Source organism: Nomascus leucogenys, chromosome 15, assembly GCF_006542625.1.
Source record: "Nomascus leucogenys isolate Asia chromosome 15, Asia_NLE_v1, whole genome shotgun sequence".
In the NCBI taxonomy this organism is placed as follows: domain Eukaryota; kingdom Metazoa; phylum Chordata; class Mammalia; order Primates; family Hylobatidae; genus Nomascus; species Nomascus leucogenys.
The window spans coordinates 45,186,965-45,212,532 of NC_044395.1; the positions used below are offsets into that span (position 1 = coordinate 45,186,965).

Below are 25,568 nucleotides of genomic sequence, written 5' to 3' on the forward strand. Positions count from 1 at the left end.
GCCTGGCCAACATGGTTAAACCCTGTCTCTACTAAAATTACAAAAAAAAAAAAAATTAGCCGGGCATGCTGGTGCATGCCTGTAATTCCAGCTACTCAGGAGGCTGAGGCAGGGGAGTCGCTTGAACCTGGGAGGCGGAGGTTGCAGTGAGCCGAGATCACGCCATTGCACTCCAGCCTGGGCAACAAGAGCAAAACTCCATCTCAAAATAAAAGTGAATAAAGGAGTCATAAATAATGATGGGTTTTGTAAGCCATGATTAAAGCCACAAATCGAAGAGGAATATCCTTGTCTGCATGGCATAGAAAGGATGGCTGCTCACGAATTAGGCTGGTGTTTCCAGCTACCCCATTGCATAGTGCTAGTAATAACCATCAGTAGCCCTCAAAGATTTGCAACATAAAACATTATGCATTGGATGGAACTGCTCATATGAGAGCTAATAAATCAGTGTGGGTCTTGTTAGAGAATGACGTTTATATAGAGAAAGTTTGCTTGCACAACTTGCCATTTGAATTTAGTTAAGTTAACGAGGACCTGAGGTGTGCAGGGGTCACTTCTCACCAAAAGCTGGTGAAGAATCAAGAGTATTCTTTATTTGTTAGATGGATCAAGCTTGTCTAGTCTCGCTATTAGAAATAGTCCCAATTCAGGCATCTGCATTAGTACTTACATGCCTGTTAGTGAGAAGAGCAAAACTACTTTAAATAACACATTACGGGAGTGGTGTATTCTAGTTCCCCCCAAATCACCTAAGGCCTTGCAAAGATTTAGTTGTTAATTGAAGAGTGGCTAATGTGACCCTCTAAAAAATTAATTTTTATTTATATAAGTTCTACATGAATACATTCCACATTCTAAGTACAAATTTTGCAGATAAGGCTTAAACTCCTTGGCCACCATCAACCAATCTTCTAATATTTTGAGTCAAACATGGACATAGTGGACCACGTCTATCATGTTCCCTGTTCAGTGTCCCCTAGTGGTATGTCAGAAACAGAATATTGGATTGTACGGATAATTGGTCTGGCTCAGGGTGGCATATATCATGTGGAGTTATAATGATAGGGTGACATGTTGAATGGAGAATCATAAATATTGGGAATGGTTGGAGAGCAGACTCTGAGTGAAAATGCTTGCTGGGGTAGACGTGACATAACATTCTGCCTCCAGCTCCAGCTCTGCTTATGTCTGGGCAAATAAAGGGATCTCATTTGGTATGTTTTATTTTGTTTATTTTTTCCCCCTTTTCCACTTAAAGCTGATTATGGTGTGGCTACTCAGGGCTTGGTGGCTTTGTGTGAAATGGCTCAGTGTCCCTGAACCACTTGAAGGTGGCAGACAGTGTACCTTTCTGTGCTTGCCCCTTCATCTGGAATGTTCTTTTTCCCTTTCCTAGATTCTCACTCTCTTCCCATGTGGCACATTTCTGTTCAACCTTCAAGGCCCAAATCACATACCACCTGTGTTCTAGGGAAGCTGTCTCTCATCTCTTTACTCTCTTCCAAGTGGAGTTGTGTCCCTCCTGTTTGTCTGTGCTTATGTCCCATGGTGCTTGCCACCATAGCATTGTGGGTGGTGATGTACATGATATCTTTTTTCCTGTGGGGGCTTACGGTGTCCAGGGACCACTACTCTGTCGAATTAGGTTTGCTGTTGTTGCCTGCTGTGAACCATGAGGGAGGAGGGGATGTTCAAGGTCAGTCTGCTGTCAGCATGCTTTCTGTTTCTGTACTGATCTTCCAATCCTTTTTTTTTTTTTTTTGCTGTAAAATGACCTGTAAAGTTTCTTTTCTATTTATTAGATTATATCTGCTATAGTCGAACCTGCAATGCACATTCACCTAATGTTATGCTTAATGTATTAATTCATACATGGCCTGCTTTAGGACAGATTGCTGTCTGCTGAAAAACATTGACACACAGGTGAGGACTCAGGAGTCCGTGGTGTGCTTCACTACAGCATCCTCATCTGATTTCCTTTATGCCCCAACATATGTTAAGTGATAGAGATACTGACAGGGTTTGATAACCCTTGAGTAACTAGTTAACATAGAGGAGAGTAAATCCTTTTTTCTCAATGTTGTAGTTTCCAGAAATATTTTTCTCTGGTGGGCCTTTTAGTCAGAGAAGGGTTCCTTTTTTTTTTTTTTTTTTTTTTAAATGTAGTCACCTAACTTCGGGGCAAGGGATAATAAACCCTGTTATTCTTTGCAAAGTGTTCAGGACCTTCCTGAAGAGGAACTGATCTTGTTTTAGGTTGTGTGAGCTCAGATCCACCCTGGCCAACTTAGCAGTGGCTGGAAATGTAAATTCTAGACAATTATTATTATTATTCTTGAGACAGGGTCTCACTCTGTCTCCCAGGCTGGAGAGAAGTGGCACAATCAGCTCACTGCAGCTTCAACCTCCCAGGCTCAAGTGATCCTCCCACCTCAGCCTCCCTGATAGCTGAGGCTATCTGTAGAGGTGAGCTGTCTGTGTCTTAGCTATTGAAGTGGATGGTAGAGGTAAGCTATGTCCTAGCTTTTGAAGTGGTTTGGATGGTAGAGGTGAGCTGTCTATGTCTTAGCTATTAAAGTGGATTTTTAAACTGTACATCTCCCTGGAGGGCCAGGAGCAGCCACAGCTGCTGCCTGTGGTGTAACAGAGCTGCAGGTGTGTTGGGCACATGGTTCAAGGTGGCTTGTGTATGCAGAGCCAGGGGATGGGGGCTGAGCATATGGGATGGTAGGAGAGGCCACTGACCCCTGTGAATCACCATGGCCCTTCTCCAAGCCCTTTTCCTACTGTGCATTGCTAGCTTTAAATATTAATCATTTTTGTTAGAGTCAGTAGTGTCCTGTGTCAACTTGTCAGTAAACCTGGAAATTTAGAAAGTGGCAGAAACGTAGAAAGCAGCTGCTGCTTAAAAGCTTATTATAGTGTAGATGACAAATGAAGTCAAAACATGATCAACACTGGTTTATTTCATATTTTACACTGGGCCAAGACAACTTGAAGTTATTATTAGAAACTGTTTTGTTCAGAAAGCTTTGTTTTTCTGCATCATGTGAAGCTTTCATAAATGGAGTTAGTGGCTTTTTTGTTTTTCAAATGTAAAAAAATACAGTGAAAAAAATTTGAACTAGGAATTATTTATGTGCTACTTCATATTTCATTTCCAACTTGAATGCTTAAGATTCTTGATGTTTATGTGTGGTCTGGACTTGTTGGGTCCCAGAGTAATTGTTTGTAATATTGCCTTGTAGACCATAGCCCCTTGTTTCTATCAGCATTTGCCAGACAACATGCCAACTTAGCAATGGCTAGAAATGTGAAATTTTTTTTTTTTGAGAGAGTCTTGTTCTGTTGCCCAGGCTGGAGTGCAGTGGCATGATCTTGGTTCAGGTAATTCTCCTGCCTCATCCTCCTGAGTAGCTGGCATTACAAGCATGTACCACCATGCCGGGCTAATTTGTATTTTTAGTAGAGACGAGGTTTCACCATGTTGGCCAGGCGGGTCTCGAATTTCTGACCTCAAGTAATCCATCTGCCTCGGCCTACCAAAGTGCTGGGATTACAGGGGTGAGCCACTGCACCTGTCCTTAGAAATGTAAATTCTAGAAAATTATTATTTTTTTGAGACAGGGTCTTACCCTGTTTCCCAGGCTGGAGTGCAGTTGCACAGTCATAGCTCACTGCAGCCTTGACCTTCCAGGCTCAGGTGATCCTCCAATCTTAGCCTCCCCGCTAGCTGAGACTACAAGTGCTCACCAACATGCCCTGCTAATTTTTTATACCTTTTGTTGAGATGGGGTCTTCTTACGTTGTCCAGGCTGGTCTCAAACATCCTACCTTGGCCTTCTAAAGTGCTGAGATTATAGGCATGAGCCACCACACTGGCCTCTGGAACATTCTTTTTGAGAAAAAGGATCATTTTATGTGCTAATCCCATTGTTAAGGGACACAGCAAACTAGCTTGGTGGATCTTTACCATGCATGCATTCTTTCATTCAGAAACTTTTATTGAATGCTTGAGGTGGCCTAGACATATCAATGAGTCCATCAAAGATTCTTACCCTAAGGGTAGGAGTGGGAGGAGTGGACGCAGCTGACAAGCAGTAAACCCAGGAAGTAAATATTTTGTGTGTTCAAAGGCAGGGGGTTCTCTGGAAAAACAGGAAAGTAGATCAGGATAAGGGGGCTATAGATAGGGGACTTGGAATTTTAAAATAAGGTAGTCAGGGAAGACCTCATTGAGAGGATGATGAATGAGCAAAGATTTTTAAGAGGAGAAGAAATTCTTTGTAGAGGGATCAACCAGTGAAAAGGCCCTCTGCCAAGGGACTGAGCATCTGGGAAATAGCCACGAGGCCTGTGGCTGGAGGCAGAGAAGGAGAGAAGTGGGAGATGAAGCAAAGAAGTAAGGGTGGGCCAGATCTTTTCCACTGACCGGACAACCCGCCGGTAACACTGCCTGCCCTGTCTTTGTCTTTTACAGTGTTTCTTAACTGGGGTGATTTTGTCTTGCTTCCCCCCACCCCCAGGGGACATCTGACGATGGCTGGACATGGTTTTGATCATCACAACCTGGGGAGGGAGTGCTCTGGCACGTAGTGGGTAGAGGCCAGGCATGTTGCTAAAATTTCCACAGTACACAGCCCGCAGAACAAAGTATAATCTGGCCGGGAATGTCAATAGTGCTGAGGTTGAGGAATCCTGCTCTGTTATCTTTATATAGTTCATCAGTTGTTGATTGATTTAGTTTGTCTTTTAAGATTTAATAAAGAAAAAAACATAAAAACGTCATGGGAAAATGTTATTCATCATGTTACCTGGTTAGAATGCCTTCACAATTGACATTGAAGCGAATGCTGACTATTTTCATTCACTTTGAGGAAAGGAGAGCAAAATGTTACTTCCATGTATATTTTAGGAAGCCCTGGTGCATTGAAGGATTAGTTAAAAAAATACAGCATTCACAGGTAAATAGTAATAATCTTACATGATAATCTTATTAATTTGGACTCAAGTAGGATTTCCTAATTTTGAGGAAGTCCAGACTGTTGATTCACACCAGGGAAAATGTTTGCATATGTGGGGAAAGAAATGATTGTCAGTACTTGGAATGAAAAGTACTATTCTTTACATATGAATATGATGGCATTATTAGGAATATTTTCCTAATCCAGTATTTTTTAGACATCAGTCATTTGTGTGCCACTTTTTTCTATTTTTATTTTAATAATACCACCTGGATTTTTCTTCATATCAAATAACTTCTTTTATTTAAACACACTTTAGAAAACTTTCATCAGTTGCTCTAAATGAAACTTAACCAAAATATAAAACAGAAATAAAATAACATTAAATTCTATATATATAGACACTGCCTGCAAAAGATTCTGAGCTGAGACCTGCTTTGTATTAAAAGGAAGATTACCAGTCTTAGGGAAGTGTTCAAGACATGCCTGAACAGAAGGAATTTTCTTGATTTAATTGGAAAATGAAGAGGATAACTTTCCCACTGTGTGATTTAATGACATTCAGTGCATCACACTTGAAGATATGCTGTCTCAAGCTGTCTGCACTCTGTGGCCAGGTGACCAGGCTGTGCACTTGCAGCACGGCTGGCTGGGCTCAAAGCTGTGCCTGATAGTATAGAACCAACCAGTGACAGAATGGAGGCAGGATCTCGTTGGCTGTGATTGGCCACCAATGGCCTATTAATGAAGAACTCTCCCAGGGTGGTAGCAGCTAGATAGCCTGGTTCTTTGTTCTTTATAGGACTAGAATTGTAATTCCATTGCTTAAAACAGAAATCCCTGTTATTTAGACTTCTTATTATTTCTGATGAATTTTAAACATCTTTCCTCTCTCTGCCCTTCCTTATATACTTAACGTGAATTACCAAAATCTGTTCTACTAAATTCATTAATAAAGATGATTGAATACTTTTGATTAATTCGTGTACATTATATTGACTGTGCGAATTCATTAATTTTAGTTTAACAGTTACGTTTTTGACCTTTTTTTAATTTGAGACTGAGATACCTCATTTTGTAAGCAGAAGCAAATTAGTTAATGTCTTTGGCTGCCTTCTAACTCACATTGTGGGTACACCTACAGGTGGTTTTAGGCTAGGTGCTGCATTTCAGGTTTGGTTTTGTGAAAGCTGAATTTTCTCAGCTTTCTCAGGGGCTGATAGGCTTTCATGAATTGAATCCTGGTAATCAAAGTCTTGGGTGAGTGATATCTATAGAAACCAGTGTTTATTAAGTGTCTGTGCTATGTGCCAGGCATTATATGACATGGTCCCAGTGTTTAAAGGACCTCCAGGTCTAGCTCTAGAGATAGAAACAGTCTACTTAGAAGCCAGGTCTGGGCTGGGTGCGGTGGCTCATGCCTGTAATCCCAGCACTTTGGGAGGCCGAGGTGGGTGGATCACCTGAGGCTGAGAGTTTGAGACCAACCTGACCAACATGGAGAAACCCCGTCTCTACTAAAAATACAAAATTAGCCGGGCATGGTGGTGCATACCTGTAATCTCAGCTACTCAGGAGCCTGAGGCAGGAGAATCTCTTGAACCCATGAGGCGGAGATTGCAGTGAGCTGAGATCACACCATTGCACTCCAGTCTGAGCAACAAGAGCAAAACTCTGTCTCAAAAAAAAAAAAAAAAAAAGAGAAACCAGGTCTGGTGGTGTGTGCCTGTAGTCCTAGCTACTTGGGAGGGTGAAGCAGGAGGATCTCAGGAGTTCAAATGTAGCCTGGGCAACATAGTAAGATCCTGTCTCAACAAAAATAAACAAAAAACAGAAAGAAAGAGTCTACTTAGAGTTAATATCATACCTATCATACCACTTTATGTAAAATGTTGAAGCCTGACAACTGCATAGTTGCATTTACTGCTCCTGCTTTATGTTATAGTTTAAAATGTATAGAACCTCTATATATGTTATAAATTCCACAGCACAAGGTTTTAATTTTTGCTTTAAACTATCATATGCATTTTTAAGTTAAGAAGAAGAATAGTTTTTAAATATTTACCATTTCTAATGCTCTTGATTCCTTTTGAAGATGCAAGTTTCCAAATGGTATCATTCCACTTCAGCCTACAGAATATCTTTTAATATTTCTTATAGTCCACATTGGCTGGCTGTGTAAAAAGGGTGTGTTAGAAACAAATTTTTAGCATTTTTTTTTAAATCGGACAATGTCAGATTCCTGGAGGATATTTTCACTGGATGTCAAGTTCTAGATTGCTAGTTTTGTCTCTCAGTCCTTTAAAGATGTGGTTTCGTCTCTACTAAAAATACAAAAAAATTAGCCGGGTGTGGTGGCGGGCACCTGTAGTCCCAGCTACTCGGGAGGCTGAGGCAGGAGAATGGCGTGAACCCGGGAGGCGGAGTTTGCAGTGAGCCGAGATCGTGCCACTGCCCTCCAGCCTGGGCGAAAGAGCGAGACTCCGTCTCAAAAAAAAAAAAGATGTGGTTTCACTGTCTTCTGCCTCTACTATTTGTGGTCAAGAGTCAATGGTCATTCAGGCCATGACTCCATGTGTATGATACTTGTTTTCTCTGCTGCTGTCTGGATGATCATGTTTGGTTACTAGCAGTTTGACTCTAATGTACCTAGATGCAATTTTCTATGTATTTATCCTCTTGGGATTCACTAAGATCCTTGATTCTGGAAATTTATGTCTTCCACCAAATTTGCAGAATTTTTGGTCATTATTTTGTCATCTTCTTTCTTAAGTCCACTCACTCAGTGAATTTTTAAATTTCAGATAATTGTTTTAATTCTCGGATTTTTATCTGGTGCCTTTTTATATTAATGTTTCTTTGCTGTGGCTCCTTCTCATTCATGGCACATTTTCCTTTCCATCCATAAGCATTACTGCAATAGTTGCTTTAAAGTCCTTGTCTGTAATTCCAGCATTTGAGTCCTCTCAGAGTCACTCTGTTTTGATTTTTTTTTCTTTCAACTAGTTTAGGTTTTCTCATTTTCTTCATATGTTGAGTAATTTTGGAGTATAACCTGGATATTGTGAATGCTACATGTTGTAGAACCTCTGGATTCTGCTATATGCCTCCAAAGAGTATTGATTCTTTTTGTTTCTTTTGTTTTATTTTACTAGGCACTTAAATTGACTGGGGTCAGACTGTTAACTCATCACCCCTAGAGTGGATAATATTCCAAATCTTGGTTCAATTATTTTAGCCTTAGCTATACTGATTGGAATTAGTCACACAAATGCTTGGTTTAGGTCTCAAGCTAGGGTTTGGGCAGAGTTGAATACAGAGGCTTCCCCTGTTTGACTCTTTCCTTTCTGGAATTCCTCCTCTTTGGCCTTCCCCACACTCTCTAGTGTCTGTTGTTGCCCTGAACTCTGGAGATACAAACATAAGCAATATTAGTAATAGGATTGGCTAATGATTTAATGATAGTAATAATTCTGACTCTGCCACTCTATGAGTAGCAATTTTCTTAACTTCTCTGAGCTGCTTTTTTGTTTTCTGATTTTTTTTAGACAGGGTCTCACTCTGTCATCCAGGCTGGAATGCCATGTTGTGATCATAGTTCACTGCAGCCTCGACCTCCTGGGCTCAAATGATCCTCCCTCCTCAGCCTCCTGAGTAGTTGGGACCACGGGCACATACCATCACAACCACTAAGTTTTTATATTTTTCTTAGAGGCAAAGTCTCACTTTCTTCCCCAGGCTGATCCCCAACTTCTGGGCCTAAGCGATCATCCCACCTCAGCCTCCAAGAGTGCTGGGATTACAGGCATGAGCCACTTTACCTGGTCTGTTTTTTTTATTTTTTTAATGGGATTAATATGGTTTTTTATCAAGATTTAACAAAATACTGCTACTACACAGAAAGCTCTTAGCACAGTTTCTGGTTTATAGAGGTAACCAAGAAGAGTAAATTATTATTCATTATTTTATGGTTTATACATAGCTTTTATTCCCTTGTTGATAGTGTAGTTTTATATAGTTAATATGGTAGGATCATTAATATTCTCCAGTAACATCTATTCTTTGGTGGAGCTAATTGCTAAGTTCGTTAGTTGTCTGACTAAACACAGTTTTTTGAAGAGTGTCTGGGTATTTTCTGTTATTTTAAAACACCATGTTCTTAACCCATAAAGTACACAGTGGTCCTCAGAAGATCTTTTGAAACCCCTGATCCTGTATGAAAAGTATTGAATGTATATGACTGTAGATATCTTCAGGTTCCAAAACTGTCTGTTACCCCAAAGCTTGGGAACTACTGCTTTAAACTTAATGTTTTCAAGTTCATTCCAGCCTGGGCCTGCAGATGCTATATAACTATCTGTGGGATCGAGGCTGCCTATTCCTTCTGGACTCTGAAGTGCATTGAGAATAGCTCGTATGCAGTGACTCTGGTCATTGGGCTTGGCTGTGACCCAGTGTGGACCTGTTCATTCAAGGCAGCTATTGCGCAGAGAAATGGCGTATTTGATTATGTCATACTTATTTTTTCTGTAACTGTATAATTCTTTATTAAAATTCTCTGAGTAGCTGTTATACAGTGTAAATTTTTAATAGGCTCATATTATTAGCCTAAAAGAATTAGTTGAGGAAAAATGTGGTTCATGTTCAAAGAAAAGTAAGTACCTAGGCACAAACTTGTCATCTCTAGATTGAACTCTTTTCCATTACTGCCTGCATTGACTTTGGGTTTTCTACCTGCCTGGTAGGACTCCTCTACTTTTTCACATCAGTGCCATCACCAACTGTCTAGTTTTCAGGGTGAGGGGTAGGAGGGATGCATTTCCACCTCTAGAGCAGGTGCCGATTAATCTTTCTGGAACTAACTATTGAGGCTGTTATTTTGCCAAAATTAGCCTCAGGGAAGTCCTCAGCAGCCTGTTTCTTTATCTTTATTTTCCTGGGTTAGCAATGGAAAGGCTAGGTGGGGGAGTGGGAGAAGGGAGGGCTCTACCAGGTGTGTTTCTCTTTACTGGGCACAAACTCTGCCAGGCTGTCTTTGAAATAGCAAGAGTCCTCTTGATAATTAGCTCTCAACTCCAGGTAGTTCCCTGCCTGCCTTACCCTTTCAGTGATGGCCTCTTTTCTAGCAGGAATGGGAGGAGAAGATGACTGCTTAATAGAAAAAGTTAGTCATATCAGGGATTCTTAAAAAAAGATGGTTATAGGCCGGGCGCGGTGGCTCACGCTTGTAATCCCAGCACTTTGGGAGGCCGAGGCGGGCGGATCACGAGGTCAGGAGATCGAGACCACGGTGAAACCCTGTCTCTACTAAAAATACACAAAAAAATTAGCCGGACGTGGTGGCGGGCGCCTGTAGTCCCAGCTACTCGGAGAGGCTGAGTCAGGAGAATGGCGTGAACCTGGGAGGCGGAGCTTGCAGTGAGCCGAGATTGCGCCACTGCACTCCAGCCTGGACGACAGAGCGAGACTCCGTCTCAAAAAATGAATAAATAAATAAATTAAATAAAATAAAAAAGATGGTTATATTTCTTTTTTTTTTCTTTTTGAGACGAAGTCTTGCTCTGTCGCCCAGGCTGGAGTACAGTGGTGCGATCTCGCCTCACTGTAACCTTCACCTCCCAGGTTCAAGCTATTCTCTGCCTCAGCCTCCCGAGTAGCTGGGATTGCAGGCATGCACCACCACGCCTGGGTAATTTTTGTATTTTAGTAGAGATGGGGTTTCACCATGTTGGCCAGGCTGGTCTTGAACTCCTGGCCTTAAGTGATCCACCCACCTCAGCCTTCCAAAGTGCTGGGATTGCAGGCATGAGCCACTGCACCTGGCCAAGATGGCTACATTTCTAAAACTTCTAATTTTAATCAAAGAAGGGATATTCATAGGCTGACCGTGTGATCTGAGCCAAGGCCTTGCCTTGCTTGGCACGTGGACCCTTTCCCTTCATCCATAGATCACACCCATAAGGCCTCATCTACATTTCCAGGTTCAGTGTCTTATGTGGAGTGAGAAGACTTATATGTCAGGCAATGCAAATGTAAGCCCTTGTCATTTTTTACAGTGTGTTTACAGAATTTTCCACTTGTTTTATCTACTCCTAATTTGACAGCTATATTTTAATAACTCATTTTTATTGAATCTTTCTGAAGAATTCAAACTAACGTTCAGAAATAACAGCACGGGACCTGACTGTTAGTAAGCAGGTAACTCCTGTTGGGAATAGCTGCCCATGAGCCTCCTTCTGGTTAGGGCAAACTGGGTGAGTGACCGAGGGAAATGTGCCTAACTTCTTTAAGTATTGGTTTGCTTATCGGTAAAACAAGGATAAGAATCTTACTTGGTTGAGTTGCTGTGGGAATTGAATCATATGTGAAAGCTGCTTCCCTGTCCCTGGCCTATTATAAGAGCTCAAAAAGATGTAGCCATTATTTGTATTATTATCATCATCCCAACAACTCCCCTTACCACTGTTATTCCTAGAGAGTAGCCTCTTTGCTATGAGTGTTCATTGCCCTGGGATTAGTCAGTGTGTTTTATAGAGTGGATGGAAAGATTAAGTTAATTCAGTGGTGGGTGTTTTGTTGGAGACCATACTTCGTAAAATACATAGTCTTAAAGTAAATTTACTCATTTTGTGTTTAATAATGTTCCAGGGGCCCATAGTAGGTGCTCATTAAACACATAATGAGTAAATTCACTTTAAGACTATGCATTTTACCAAGCCTGTGTGCTAGGCTTGGAGAATCCAACAGTAACTGGACATAGTTCTGCCCTCAGGAGTGTTTACTGTGTAAGGACTTCTTGCAGATAAACGGTGAACTTCATGTTGCAGGAGGCTGGCACAGGTTGTCATTACCAGGGGTACTTGAGGTGTGAGGAGAGCAGGAAGGCAAGCCATTCTAAAGAGGCTGCACCCTAACTGAGACCTTAAGTCTAAATGGGAGAGAGTAGATAGGGAACAGCATCTTCTGAACGCTGTGGGGGATGTGAAACATGGGAGTAAGTAAAGGGAGGTGAACAATGTCAAGGACAGCCAGATCCTTCAGGTCTTCCCGTGCATGGTCCCACTTACTCCAACATCCTGATGGCACAAGGGAGGGGTCTCATCCCACCCTCAAGATGAGAACATGGAAGTGTGGACAGGTGACATGACGAACTCTGGCCACACAGCAGTGAGTAGTAGTTGTGGGATTCATCCCATTCCAGGTGTGTTTGGGTCCAGAGCCCATGAATTCAGCTACCCACTGCACAGGAGGGAAAAGAGCAGGTTTAAAGAGGAAGAGGGGCTGGGCATGGTGGCTCATGCCTGTAATCCCAGTACCTTGGGAGGCCAAGACAGGTGGATCACCTGAGGTCTGGAGTTCAAGACCAGCCTGGCCAACATGATGAAATCCTGTCTCTACTAAAAATACAAAAAATTAGCTGGGTGTGATGGTGCATGCCTGTAATCCCAGCTACTAGAGGAGGCTCAGGCAGGAGAATCACTTGAACCCGGGAGGCGGAGGTTGCAGTGAGCTGAGATAGGGCCACTGCACTCCAGCCTGTGCAGCAAAATGAGACTCCATCTCAGAAAAAAAAAAAAAAAAAAAAGAGGAAGAGGAAGGATGATAATTGGCTCATTTTTGGCCAGAATGAGTTGGAGGAACTTGTTAGATACCTGTGTGGAGAGGTGTGGTTGGGTGTTGTGGGACCACAGATATGGATGGATGGGAATGTATGTCATGGCGTCTATGAGGCTCCATGAGTACGTTTAGAACAGAACGAATGTGGGGTGGACTTTCTGTCAGAGTCTTGCTAACAAGTAAGGCCAAACTGATTTGTTTTTCTTTCAACTGCTTTAACCTGTTTGCACAGCCCTGCGTGGTGAGAAGAGCTTCTTAAACAGCAGGGCTTTCTTAGAGGTGAACATCTGCTCACTTGCTGAGTTCTCCAGTAGAGGATTGGTTCCTTTCACTCATGCATTAGACAGACTGCACAAAAAGAAAGGCGTCCGGCTCTTCTTTGTTACTCTGGTACCTATTACTTTTCTTTCGGGGTTCTTCAACTGACCATTTCATTTTGGGTGAATTCTCAATGTTGCAATTCTTCAGCTGTGAAGGTAGAACGCATGCCACAAGGCCATGTCTTTGTCCAAGTGTGACTTGTCACAGTTGATGCACACTTTTGAGTGTGGGTTCCCCCCAAACTCTTCCTCTTTAGATGGATTTGAAGACTATGCTACAGATTGCGACAACATGAGAGTAACGGACTTCTTGGACATTCCAGGCCAGGATAAGCTGCCTCCACTCACTCGCCTGGAGAAGTATGCTTTCAGGGAGAACACCTTCAACCGCTAAGCCCAACCAGGCCTGTGTATGTTAACCACTCTCTGTTGTGTGCTTTAAGCTGACACTTGGGGCCACTTCTCTGTGACAGCTTTGAGGAGACTTCATGGATGATGAGGTAGGTTGGATACAGATTGTCACCAGGATGCTGGGCTTCTGTCTGAATGGTACCATCTTATTAGGCTTTTTCATTATTTTTGTTATTGTTTTGCTGACCACCTGGTAAGCCAGGAAGGAAATGGTGATGAATTTCATGGTGTTTAAGTGATTAGGATTGCTAACTGGGTTTCTTTCACATATGCAATACTCAGAAAAGTCATGCATTCTTTAATTGAGAAGCACCAAGAAGCATCAGTTGGAAGCATTGTCTGCCTACTTTGTATTTTGACTGTGCTGTGCATCAGGGACCTTGGTGGCAATGTGTCATGCCATGCTCCACTGTCACTGTGTACGGTGCTGGCAGGGTACAACTCCAGGCCCACCTTGGCTCAGTAGATGACCTTGATTCTTAATATCCTGAAGAAAGCAGAAACTAAGACTTCCCTTTCCATTTATGCGCTACCCAAACTTCTGTGAATCTGAAAGCATTCTTCCCTCCTTTCTCAGCAGAAAGTCTCTCTCCTCCTGTTCTGCCCTTTGGTGGGCCCTCCGTCCCTGATCCCTTGCCCCCCTCAGGTTTGCCTTCTGTCGTCTATGTCTCCTCTCCTGTTACAGGTGCATTTTCACCTCACTTGCAACCCTGACTTGTCTTGTTCTAAACTATCCTCTGAGCTTCCCTACTTCCTTCCCATGTAGTCCCTAACTACACCACTTGCCAAGACTTGATGGTACTCACATAGCCTCTTTCCTTACCTTCCTTGGCTCTTACTTTTAAAAATTACATTCTGGCTGGGCATGGTGGTTCATGCCTGTAATCCCAGCACTTTGGGAGGCTGAGGCAGGCGGATCACGAAGTCAGGAGATCGAGACCATCCTGGCTAACACGGTGAAACCCCGTCTCTACTAAAAATACAAGAAATTAGCCGGGCGTCCTGGCGGGCGCCCGTAGTCCCAGCTACTCGGGAGGCTGAGGCAGGAGAATGGCTTGAACCCTGGAGGTGGAGCTTGAAGTGAGCCGAGATCGCACCACTGCACCCTAGCCTGGGTGACAGAGTGAGACTCCGTCTCAAAAAAAAAAAAAAAAAAAAATTACATTCTATTTAAAAAAAAAGAAAAAGATAAAATAAAAAGTACATTCTATGCCAAATATAGGCTAAGCCTTTTCATCTATTAAATCATAGAAAGCTCACAAGGATGTTATGGATAGATCCATTTAATGTTGCAGGATGAGTCCATTGTTATTCTCCTTTTATGCTAGGGAATGGTGATACCCTGAATGATGTCTTTTTTCGTTTTTGTCTTTCTAGTTTTGGCATCCAGCTACTGCCAAATAATGTAATTTAATTTTATTGTTTCTGGACTTTATATATGTGAAATCACAGGATACATTACTTTTATGGATTTTGCATATATTGATAGTTTGAATTTGTTCTTTTTGTAATAGTGTTCTTGAATATACTGATATTTATCCATTGTTAAAGAAGAGTTTTGCTATGAACAGTCTTGTAGATGTATCTGGGGATACACAAGTATGCGTTTCTGTAGGACATGTACCCAGGAAAGAAATACTACATGATGGTGTATGCTTATCTTCTGCTTTAGTAGATAATGCCAGTTTTCCAAAGTGATTGTATCAGTTTATACTCCCACCTTTGCCCTACTTTTTTTTTGAGATGGAGTCTCGCTCCATTGCTCAGGCTGGCGATCTTGGCTCACTGCAACCTGTGCCTCCTGGGTTCAATCAATTCTCCTGCCTCAGCCTCTCAAGTAGCTGGGACTACAGGTGTACACTACCACACCTGGCTAAGTTTTGTATTTTTACTAGAGACAGGGTTTCACCATATTGGCCAGGCTGGTCTCAAACTCCTGACTTCAGGTGATCCACCCACCTCGGCTTCCCAGAGTGCTGGGATTACAGGTGTGAGCCACTATGCCAGGCCTTACATTTGCCCTACATTTTATCTGCCAATTGGTATTGTCACATTTTTGTATTTTAGCCAGTCTGGTAGTTTGGTAGTGTATATAATGATATCACTTTGTGATTTGAATTTTTGTTTTCTTTACTGTGAGTTTAAACACTTTTTCATATGTTTGTTGAACATCTGTATTTCTTTTTTGTGAAGTGCCTGTTCAAATCTTTGGTCGAATTGGTAGGGAGAAGATGGATTGTTTGTCTTTTTATTATCAATTTGTAGGAGTTCTGTGTATATTCTAGATTTCAAACCTTTATTAATTATGTATGATAAACATCTTCTTTCAACTGGTGGCTTGTGTTTAAACTCTCTTTATGGTGTTCTTTTGGTGACCAGAAGCTATTCATTTTTATTTTCATTTTTTTTTTTTGAGACTTTGGGTAACAAGGTAACAAGTTCTGTTACCCAGCTAGAGTGCAGTGGTGCAATCATAGCTGGAGTCTCAAACTCCTGGGCTCAAAAGATCCTCCTGCTTCAGCCTCCTGAGTAGCTGCCACTACAGGAGCATGCCCAGCTACTTTATTTTGCATAGAGACAGGGTTTCACTATGTTGCCTAGGCTGGTTTCAAAGTCCTGGCCTCAACAGTGTGAGCACTGTGCCAGGCACACAAGTATTCACTTTAACGTAGTTAAATTTATTGACATTTTCCTTAATAGTGCATTCGGAAGCTTTTTTCTCTATTTCTTTATATTGCTTTAAAGCCTTTATTTTTTTTTTCTGTGAAATAGATATACTACAGTTCTGTAATCTGCCTGAACTTAATTTTTATCATAAGAAAAATGGCTCCAGCTTCATTTTCCTAATTGTCACAATGTCATTTATCAAAAGTATGTTCTCTTCCCACTGCTCTGGAGTGCCACCTCTGTTACAGTCCAGCCTCTGTTTGCAGTCTTTGGACTCTCCCCTCTTTTCCAGTGGTGCCCTCAGCCAATACTACACTGTTTTGGTTACTATAGATTTATAATGAGTCTTGATATTCGATAGAACAAGTCTTCCCATCTTGTTTTTCTTCTTTGGCATGACTTGTTATTCTTGGTACTTTGTATTCTCATGGAAATTTAAAATCCAGCTCACCAGATTCTAACAAAATGAAACAAAACAGAACATCTATTTGGATTTTGACTGGGTTTGCATTGAATCTATAGATCAATTTGGAGAGTATTGCCCTTTTTACAATGTGTAGACTTCCAATCTATAAACATGGTATATCTTTTCATTTATTTAGGTTTTCTTTAGTTTCTCAATGCAATCTGATCATTTTCTCTGCAGAGGTTTTGTGCTTTTTTTGGTTGTGTATTTTAAAAGAAATTTGAGACATCATATTTTATCCAGTTAAGGACTTAGAACAAATCTAACTGTAATATCCTTATCACATTTAACAAAATTAACAACAATGCTTTCTAGTTTATCACTCTATGTTGAGTTTTCCTGACTAAAAAATACCTTTTTATTGTTGATTTGTTTGAGTCATGATCCAAATAATGTCTGTAGATTTCATCAGGTAGATGTGTCTCTTAAGTCTTTTTTGTTTACAGGTTTTTTTCCTTTTGATCTTAAACTCTTTTTAATCTCGAATGGTTCTCTCTTTCATCTTTCTCCATATCATTTATTTGTTGAAGCAGTCATTAGCTTAGAGAATTTTCCACATTCTGTATTTGGTGGTCATTATTCTCATGGTATCATTTTCCCTGTCTTTTCTGTAAACTGAAAATTACATTTGGAGAATTTCTTATATTCTGCTTCAATTGTTTTTAAAGCAACACTTCATATGCTGTTCTGTGAAGTTCTTATTACAAGACACCAGGAAAGAATATCTAGTTGTCACACTTTTAGAGATTTCATATTGAGCAGTGGGCTCAGGTGTTTTATTCTTTCATTATAAAATTCGTCACCAGTCTTTCTTCTGATGATTTCAGGGTTCACGAATAATCATTGCTTAAATCTGTTATTTCATTCTGGGTTGGAAAATGACAATTTTTTTTTTATTGTCTGCGAGATCTGTTGTGTCCCCATTTCCATCCTAATATTTGTTATTTGTGCCTTCTCTCTCTTTTTTTATCCCCCTAGATAATTCTTACCAGAAGGTTATGAATTTCATTAGTTATTTCAAAGACTCAAGTTTTGGCTTTGTTTCTGTTGTATGTTTGTTTTCTATAATAGTTCAATAATATCTGCTCTAATCTGTATTATTTTTTCCTTGGGTTTTTTTTTTTTTTTTTTACTTTTGGGATTTAATTGCTCTTCTTTTTCTTACTTTAAGGATATTTAGCCCAGTTTTTTGTTTTTTTGGCTTTTCTTTTGTAACATCTGCATTTTATATTGTAGAATTTCCTCTTAAGCACTATGTTACCTCAAGTTTTGATATATAACGTTTTTGTTATTTCTCAGCACAAGTATTTTAATGTTAATATTGATTTCTCCTTTGATCATTTAGTTATTCAGAAGTGTGTTATTTCCAAATATTTGAGGAATTTGCAGATATCTTTCTGTTATTGATTCCTAGTTTAATTCGTTTGTGGTCAGAGAACATACTTTGTATTTTTTCTCTTTTAAATTTGTTGAGATTTATTTTATGGCTCCGAATGTGTTCTATCTTAGTAAACTATTACATGTCTGCTTGAAAAGAATGTGCATTGTAATGCACTGCAATGTTTTTTGGGTAGAGTATCTTACAAATATCTTATAAATTAGGTTAAGGGTAATACATGCTTATCTATTTTCTGTTTACTTGTTCTGTAAATTACTAAAAGAAATGTTGTTACCTGCATCCACAATTGTGGATTTATCTAAGTTTCCTTTTAATTTTAGTTTTACATATTTCACGTATTTTGAAGTTTAGATGTTGGGTGCATACACATTTAGTATTGTTCTGGTTTGTTAAATAAATAGATTTCTTTTTTTTTTTTTTTTTTTTTGAGACAGTATCTTGTTCTATTCCCCAGGCTGCAACCTCTGCCTCCTGGGTTCAAGCAATTCTCATGCCTCAGCCTTTCAAGTAGCTGGGATTACAGGCACCCACCACCATGCCTGGCTAATTTACATATTTTTAGTAGAGACAGGGTTTTGCCATGTTGGCCAGGCTGGTCTCGAATTCCTGACCTCAGGTGATCCACCCACCTTGGCCTCCCAAAGTGCTGGGATTACAGGTGTAAGCCACCGTGCCCAGCCTGATTTATTAACACTGTATAATGTCCCTTTTTTTTCCCTAGCAATATTCTCCTTTTCTGAAGCTTACCGTGTCTGATATTAATATATACACTCTAGCTTTCTTTTGATTAATATTTGTGTGGTATATTTTTGTCCATACTTTTATTTTTTACTTATCTGTCTTTAAAGTGTGTTTATTATAGAAGGCATATAATTAGGTCTTGCTTTTTTATCCAGTTGTACAATCTCTGCCTCTTAATTTGAATGTTTAAGTCATTTCCATTTGATGTTACTATTGATGTGGTTTGTTTAAATCTACCATCTTTGTATTTATTTTTTATTTGTCTGACTATTCTTGTTTTCTGTTTTTCCTGCCTTAAATATATCAGTTTTTTTCCAGTGTTGGCTTACTTGTTATACAGTACCCCTTCTTAAACATTTTTATGGATTTTTCTAGGGATTACAGTATACTTCTTTTATTCATCACGACATATGTTCAAAATGATACCACTTTGCATGTTGTAGAGTTGGAGATGTTGCATAAGAGCCTCACAACAGTGTTCTTCCACCTCTTCCCCTCCATCTTTCATGCTGTTATTTTCCTACACTTTACTTCTACACAATTCATACATTTCACAATACCTTTTTACTATGTTTGCTTTATATAGCAACTATCTTAAAGCAATTACAAATAAGAAAAAGATTTTTAAATATTTGCCATCTTTTTTTTCTTACCATTTTTGATGTTTTTTGTTTCTTTTTATAAAATACTCATTTCCATCAGGTATCCTTTTGCCTCAAGAACTTCCATTAACAATTTTTGTTTTGTACAAGACTGTTGTCAGTGAATTTTCTCAGCTTTTGTTTGTCTGAAAAAACGTTTCATTTCCATTCTTTCTTTAACTAATAGACTTTATTTTTGGCGGAATTTTAGATTTACAGAAAAGTCGACTGGGAAATACAGAAGTTCCTGCATTCCATAGCTGCCCAGTGCACCCCGGGTTTCCTCTAGACCTTTCCGTGCTGTTCACGCTTATCTTAAAGTCCTTGTCTCATCTTTCCAGCATCCAAGGTCTCTGCCAAACTTCTCATCCTCACACTCCTTATCTCTCTGGCTAGCCCCTCTGTGTTCTTCTGTATTTCTCTCATATCCTGTGGGCACTCTCTGTGTGTCCTGTCCCTACTGGTCATCATAATTTACTTGTTTACTTCCAGGTCTAGACGGTAAAGCTCCTAAAAGCAGGGCCTGGACCTTGCTTATCCTGGTACCCCAAGCTTCTTGCATTGAGTCTAGAGTTGGTTGGGCTTAACACATGATTATAACTGAGTGATTGAGTGAGGGAAAGAAGGAACAAAGACACGGAGCGCTACTTCCATGGCTGGATTTCCAGGGAACATTAGTTATATTGACATGTAAAATTAAGCCATCCTCTTTTTTTTTTTTTTTTTTTGAGATGGAGTCTCACTCCGTCACCCAGGCTGGAGTGCAGTGTTGCAATCTCAGCTCACTGCAACCTCTGCCTCACAGGTTCAAGTGATTCTCATGCCTCAGCCTCCCGAGTAGCTGAATACAGGCACACATCACCATGCACAGCTGATTTTCATATTTTTAGTAGAGATGGGGTTTTGCCATATTGGCCAGCCTGGTCTTGAACTCCTGACCTCAAGTGATCCGCCTGCCTTGGCCTCCCCAGCCATCCTCTTTATATTTAAAAAAAAATTCACAAATATAATACAGGCCCATTGAAATATTTAACAACTTGAGGAATTTAAACAGAGTTTCCCTCCGTCCCCCACTACAACCTTGGGAAGAGATGTGAAGTTTGGTGAGTACCCTTCTAGATTGTTTCCTAAATAAGTGTATGTATATATTAATGTGTTTATGTGTACATGTATTGCACATGTATACCTAAATGTAACTTGTATTAAGAAATGGGCTTGGCTGGGCGTGATGGCTCACGCCTGTAATCCCAGCACTTTGGGAGGCCGAGGCAGGCAGATCACGAGGTTCAGAGATTAAGACTATCCTGGCCAACATGGTGAAACCCCATCTCTACTAAAAGCACAAAAATTAGCTGAGCATGGTGGCATGCGCCTGTAGTCCCAGCTACTCAGGAGGCTGAGGCAGGAGACTCGCTTGAACCTGGGAGGCAGAGGTTGCAGTGAGCTGAGATTGCGCCACTGCACTCCAGCCTGGGGACAGAGGGAGACTCTGTCTCAAAAAAAAAAAAAAAAAAATGGGATCATACCATATGCAAAATTTTTCACCTTTTTTTATTTAATGTATCATGGATATCTTTCTAACTTAGTACATATCTAGAGATACTAAGACCATACAAATAGTTGCATGGTATGCCAGGGTATAGATAGATCATAATTTATTTAAGCTTGTCTCTATTCATTTGTTGTTGGCAGCTGCATGTCTTGTAATCTAGTGGCTGGCACTATAGAGGACTTACAGTGTGCCAATCCCCAGCTTTGTGCTTGCTACACATCATGTCGCTGAGTCTCCCTGCACTCTTCTGAGTCAGGCAGGGTTTGTCTGTCCAGAGGGCCACTTTCTTCTTTCATCTTACTAACAAAGCTAACAAACAAGTGAGAAGTATTGAGGCCAATGCTTCGGGAGTCTGCTCATCCACTGTGGGCTCTCCAGGTCATTGCAAAGCAGCCAGGTTTTCCAAAATGGTGGTTCCAAATCACCAGTTTGTTTGAGTCTTTACCTCTCTCCTGTTCTGTTGTGGAGTTGTCTCTGCCTCACGGGTCCTGTCTTATCCCTTTCCTCAGTTTCTTTAAGAGGGCAGTTCCCTTGTGACCACTTGAGGCTGGATGTAGATTTGCCTCTCTGTTCTATGGCCCTAGAAGCAGATTGGGGATCTTAGTTGCTTGATTTCCCTAGGGAAGCTGAATGAATGTGGTCTAGTGAAATGTAATTAGCGACTTTCTCTGCAGTGTCTATTCTGACTTTCCAAAACCTCTTGGCTGCCAGATCTTGATCTTTCATCCGAAGGGTGGTATAAATCTATCTGGATACAGGCTTGAGTTGATGGATTTCTTCCTGTAGTATACTGGGCCAAAGGACTGCCCCTTTGAATTCCATATTTCTAGTCTTTTTTTCCTGCAAGTCAGGGTGGGTTTTCAACTTCAGTGAATTCTTCTGATGCATGCATGGCCAGAAATGACATGCATTGTTCCTGGATGGTGGGTTGCTCAGAGGAGTAGAGAGAAGCAGTCAGGGGCCCCTTTTTACTTGATCAGAGAAAGGCTTCAGGAGCTCCAGTTCCTCTACTTGCATGGGAGGCCTCCAGATCACCCCAGGCCGCTGCTGATGCCCTCATTTTATGCCTCAACAGTGTCTTTGTTTAAAGAGCGTTTACTGAGGCATAGTTTATATGCAATAAACTTCACCCACTTTAATCGTTCACTTGGATGAATTTGGTAAATGTATACAGTAATCCAACCATTGTTACAGTGGAGTTCAAAAGTTTCAGTCACCTGACAAGTACCCTTATTTGCCCCTTGGCTGTCTGGCACTCCCTCCCTCCCTGACCACCATAGGGCCAGGCAACCACTGACCCTGTTTCTGATATTTTCCAAAGATTTTGCCTTTTCTAGAATTTCATATAAATTCAGTCATATGGGATGTACTCTTACATGTCTGGCTTCTCTTCCTTAGCAAAATGCATTAGAAATTCATCCCTGTTGTTATCAATTGCTCATTCCTTTTTATTGCTGAGTATGTACAGATACTCTGTGTTTTGTATCACATTCACCCGTTCAGGGAACACTGGGAGTTTTCCATTTTGTGGCTGTTAGGAATAATGCTTATATGAACATTTGCATTCAACTTTGTGTGGACATAGATTTTCATTTCATATGGGTAAATGCCTAAGAGTGAAATTGCTGGGTTGACTGGTAAGTGTATGTTTAGCTTTTAGAGGAATTGCCACACTGTTTTCCAAATTACCTGTACAATTTTGCATTTCTACCAATGTCTGTGGATTCCTATTTCATATCTTTGCCAGCACTTGGTATTGTCATTGTAATTTTTGTAATTTTAGTTCTTCTAGTAGTTGTAGTGTTACCTCATTGTAGCTTTTGCATTTTTGGCCTTGTGTTTTGTTTTGTCTTTAAGATTTTTATTTTGAAATAATTTTAGGTTTATAGGAGTGTTGCAGAGATAGTACTGAGAGTTCCCTTATACCTTTTGCCCAACTTCTAATGCAGTGGCTTTCTATTACGGGTAATTTTGTCCCCAAAGGATCTTATACAATGTCTAGATATATTTTTGGTTGTCACATCTTGGGGCACAGAGGGTGCTACTGGTGGGTAGAAGCCAGGGATGCTACTAAACATCCTGCAGTGCACCAGACAGCCCCTCCCCCCACCAACAAAGACTTACCTGCTGCAAAATATCAGTAATGCTGAGGTCAGGAAACTGCTCTAATGTTTATGGCTTAAATAAGCATGTTACACTGATCAAAACTAAGAAAATAACATTGGCATTGGTATACTGTTAACTAAATTATGGATTTGACTTGGACTCTGCATTTTTCCATTAATGTTCTTTTTCTGCTCCAGGATCCCATCAGGGTACTACATTACAGTTACAGTTGCCATGTCTCCTGAGGCTCCTCCGTCTGTGATGGTTTCTTGTTCTATCCTTGTCTTTCATGATCTTGACAGGTGTTTTTTTTTTTTTTTTTTTTTTTTTTTTTTGTGATAGGGTCTCGCTCTGTCACCCAGGCTGGAGTGCAGTGGTGCGATCTCAGCTCCCTGCAACCTCTGCCATCTGGGTTCAAGTGATCCTCCCGCCTCACCCTCCTGAGTAGCTGGGACTACTGGTGCGTGCCACCATGCCTGGCTAAGTTTTGTATTTTTTGTAGAGATGGGGTTTCACCATGTTGCCTAGGCTGGTCTCAAACTCATGGGTTCAAGCAATCTGCCTGCCTTGGCCTCCCAAAGTGCTGGGATCATAGGTGTTAGCCACTGTGCCTGGGTGATTTGTAGTTTTCTGAAGACTTGTGATGTTGATAATTTTTTCTTGTATTTCTTGGCTGTTTGTACATTTTCTTTTGTGAAGTTGTTAAAATCTTTTGCTTTTAAAAAGAATAAAACAACTTTATTGAGATTTAGTTTACATGTCATAAGTTTCACCACTTTAAAGTGTACAAGTTGATGGTTTGTAGTGTATTCACAGAGTTGTGCAACATTGCCACAATGAATTTTAAAACATTTTTATCACCTCAATAAGAAACCTGGTTCCCATTAGCAACCACTACCCATTCCTCTCTCATCTCCCAGCCCTAGGCAACCACTCTTCTACTTTTTGTCTTTATTGATTTGCCTATTCCAGGCATTTTATAGAAATGTAATCATACAGTATGTCATCTTTTGTGACTGACTTCATTCACTTAGCATGCTGTTTTCACTATTCATCCATGTTTCACTTGAGCCTAGGAGTTCAAGGCTGCAGCGAGCTATGATCGTGCCCCTGCATTGTAGCCTGGGTGACAGAGTGAGACCCTGTGTTTATTTATTTATTTTTTTAAAAGCTATATCATGTTGTAGTAGTACGCATCAGTACCTCATTCCTTTAATAATGCTCCATTGAATGGATACATAGTATTTTGATTATTCACTCCTCAGTTGACAGATATTTGGGTTGTTTCCATCTTTCTGTTATTAGTATTAATAATGTGCTGGGCTCATTTATGAACACTTATTCTTTTAACTGGGCTGTTTGTCTGCTTATGATTGAGTTATAAGAGGACAAGGGTTATTTATATATTCTGGATACCAGTTTTGGTCAGATATTTTCTCCAGTCTGTGGCTCATGATTTTTATTTTCTCAGTGGTGTGGTTTAGGGAGCAAAGTTTTAAATTTTGATGAAGTCAAATTTATCAATTTTTTTCTTTTATGGTTTGTATACTTTGGCTCCTCAGAAATCTTTGTCTAACCTAAGGTCACAAAGATTCTTTCTTCTCTTCAAGAAATTTTATGTTTTAGTTCTTACATTTGATCTATGGGTCCATTTTGAATTAATTTTGGTTTATGGTATGAAATAAGAGTCAATGTTCTTTTTCCCCCCTATATGGCTATTTATTCTAGCACCACTTTTTGAAGACTTTCCCTGTTCACCTTTGTAAAAAAAAAAAAATCACTTGATATATGTGTGGGTTTGTTTCTGGACTTCGACATTGACTTTTGTCTATTTCTTCTTGCAGTTGTATTGGTTTTTGCTGCATGTATTTTGAAACTCTGTTATTAGGCATATAAACATTTGAGATAATTATGTGTTCTTAATGAGTTTACCCCTTTATCATTATGAAATGACCTCTTTTTCCTTGGTGATGTTCTTTGCTCCAAAATCTGTTTTGTCAGATATTAATATAGCTACTCCAGCTTTCTTTGGACTACTGTTAGCGTAATATATTCATCTTTTGTTATTTATTTGCATATGTATATTTAACATGTGTTTCTTATAAGTAATATGTACTTGGGTCTTGTTTTTTTTTATGCATTCTGTTAATCTTTTTCTAATTGCAATGTTTAGACTATTTACAGTTAATGCAATTATTGATGCAGTTAGGTTTAAGTATATCATCTTGCTGTTTGTTTTCTATTTGTCACATCTGTTTTGTTCCCTTTTTGTTCTTTATCTGCTTTCTCTTGTGTTAATTGAACTTCTTTGTGATTTTAGTTTGCTTTTTAAATAGTTTATTAGCTATACTTCATTTTTTTTATTTTAGTGGTTGCCTTAGCATTTATAGTATGTATATTTAACTTATCATGGCCTACCTTCCAGTGGTATTTTACCACTTCATGTATAGTGTAAGGACCTTATCATAGTATGCCTTCGTTTCCCCTCTCCTGGTCTTTATGTGATTTTTGTCATGCATTTTATTATATACGTGTTATAAATCCACAATAATAATAAAGTGTTGTTTTTAACTTACATAGTCAATTATTTCTGAAAGAGATTTAAATAATAACATAAAAGTTTGTATATCTATGCATGTAGTTATCACTTCTGGTGTTCTTTATTCCTTTCTGCAGATTCA

General features: G+C 40.0%; 1 pseudogene; it reads left to right on the forward strand.

The window, feature by feature from the left end:
• Positions 1–13,082: 13,082 nt before the first annotated feature.
• Positions 13,083–25,568, forward strand: part of LOC100579294 — a 57,387-nt pseudogene continuing 44,901 nt past the window's right edge.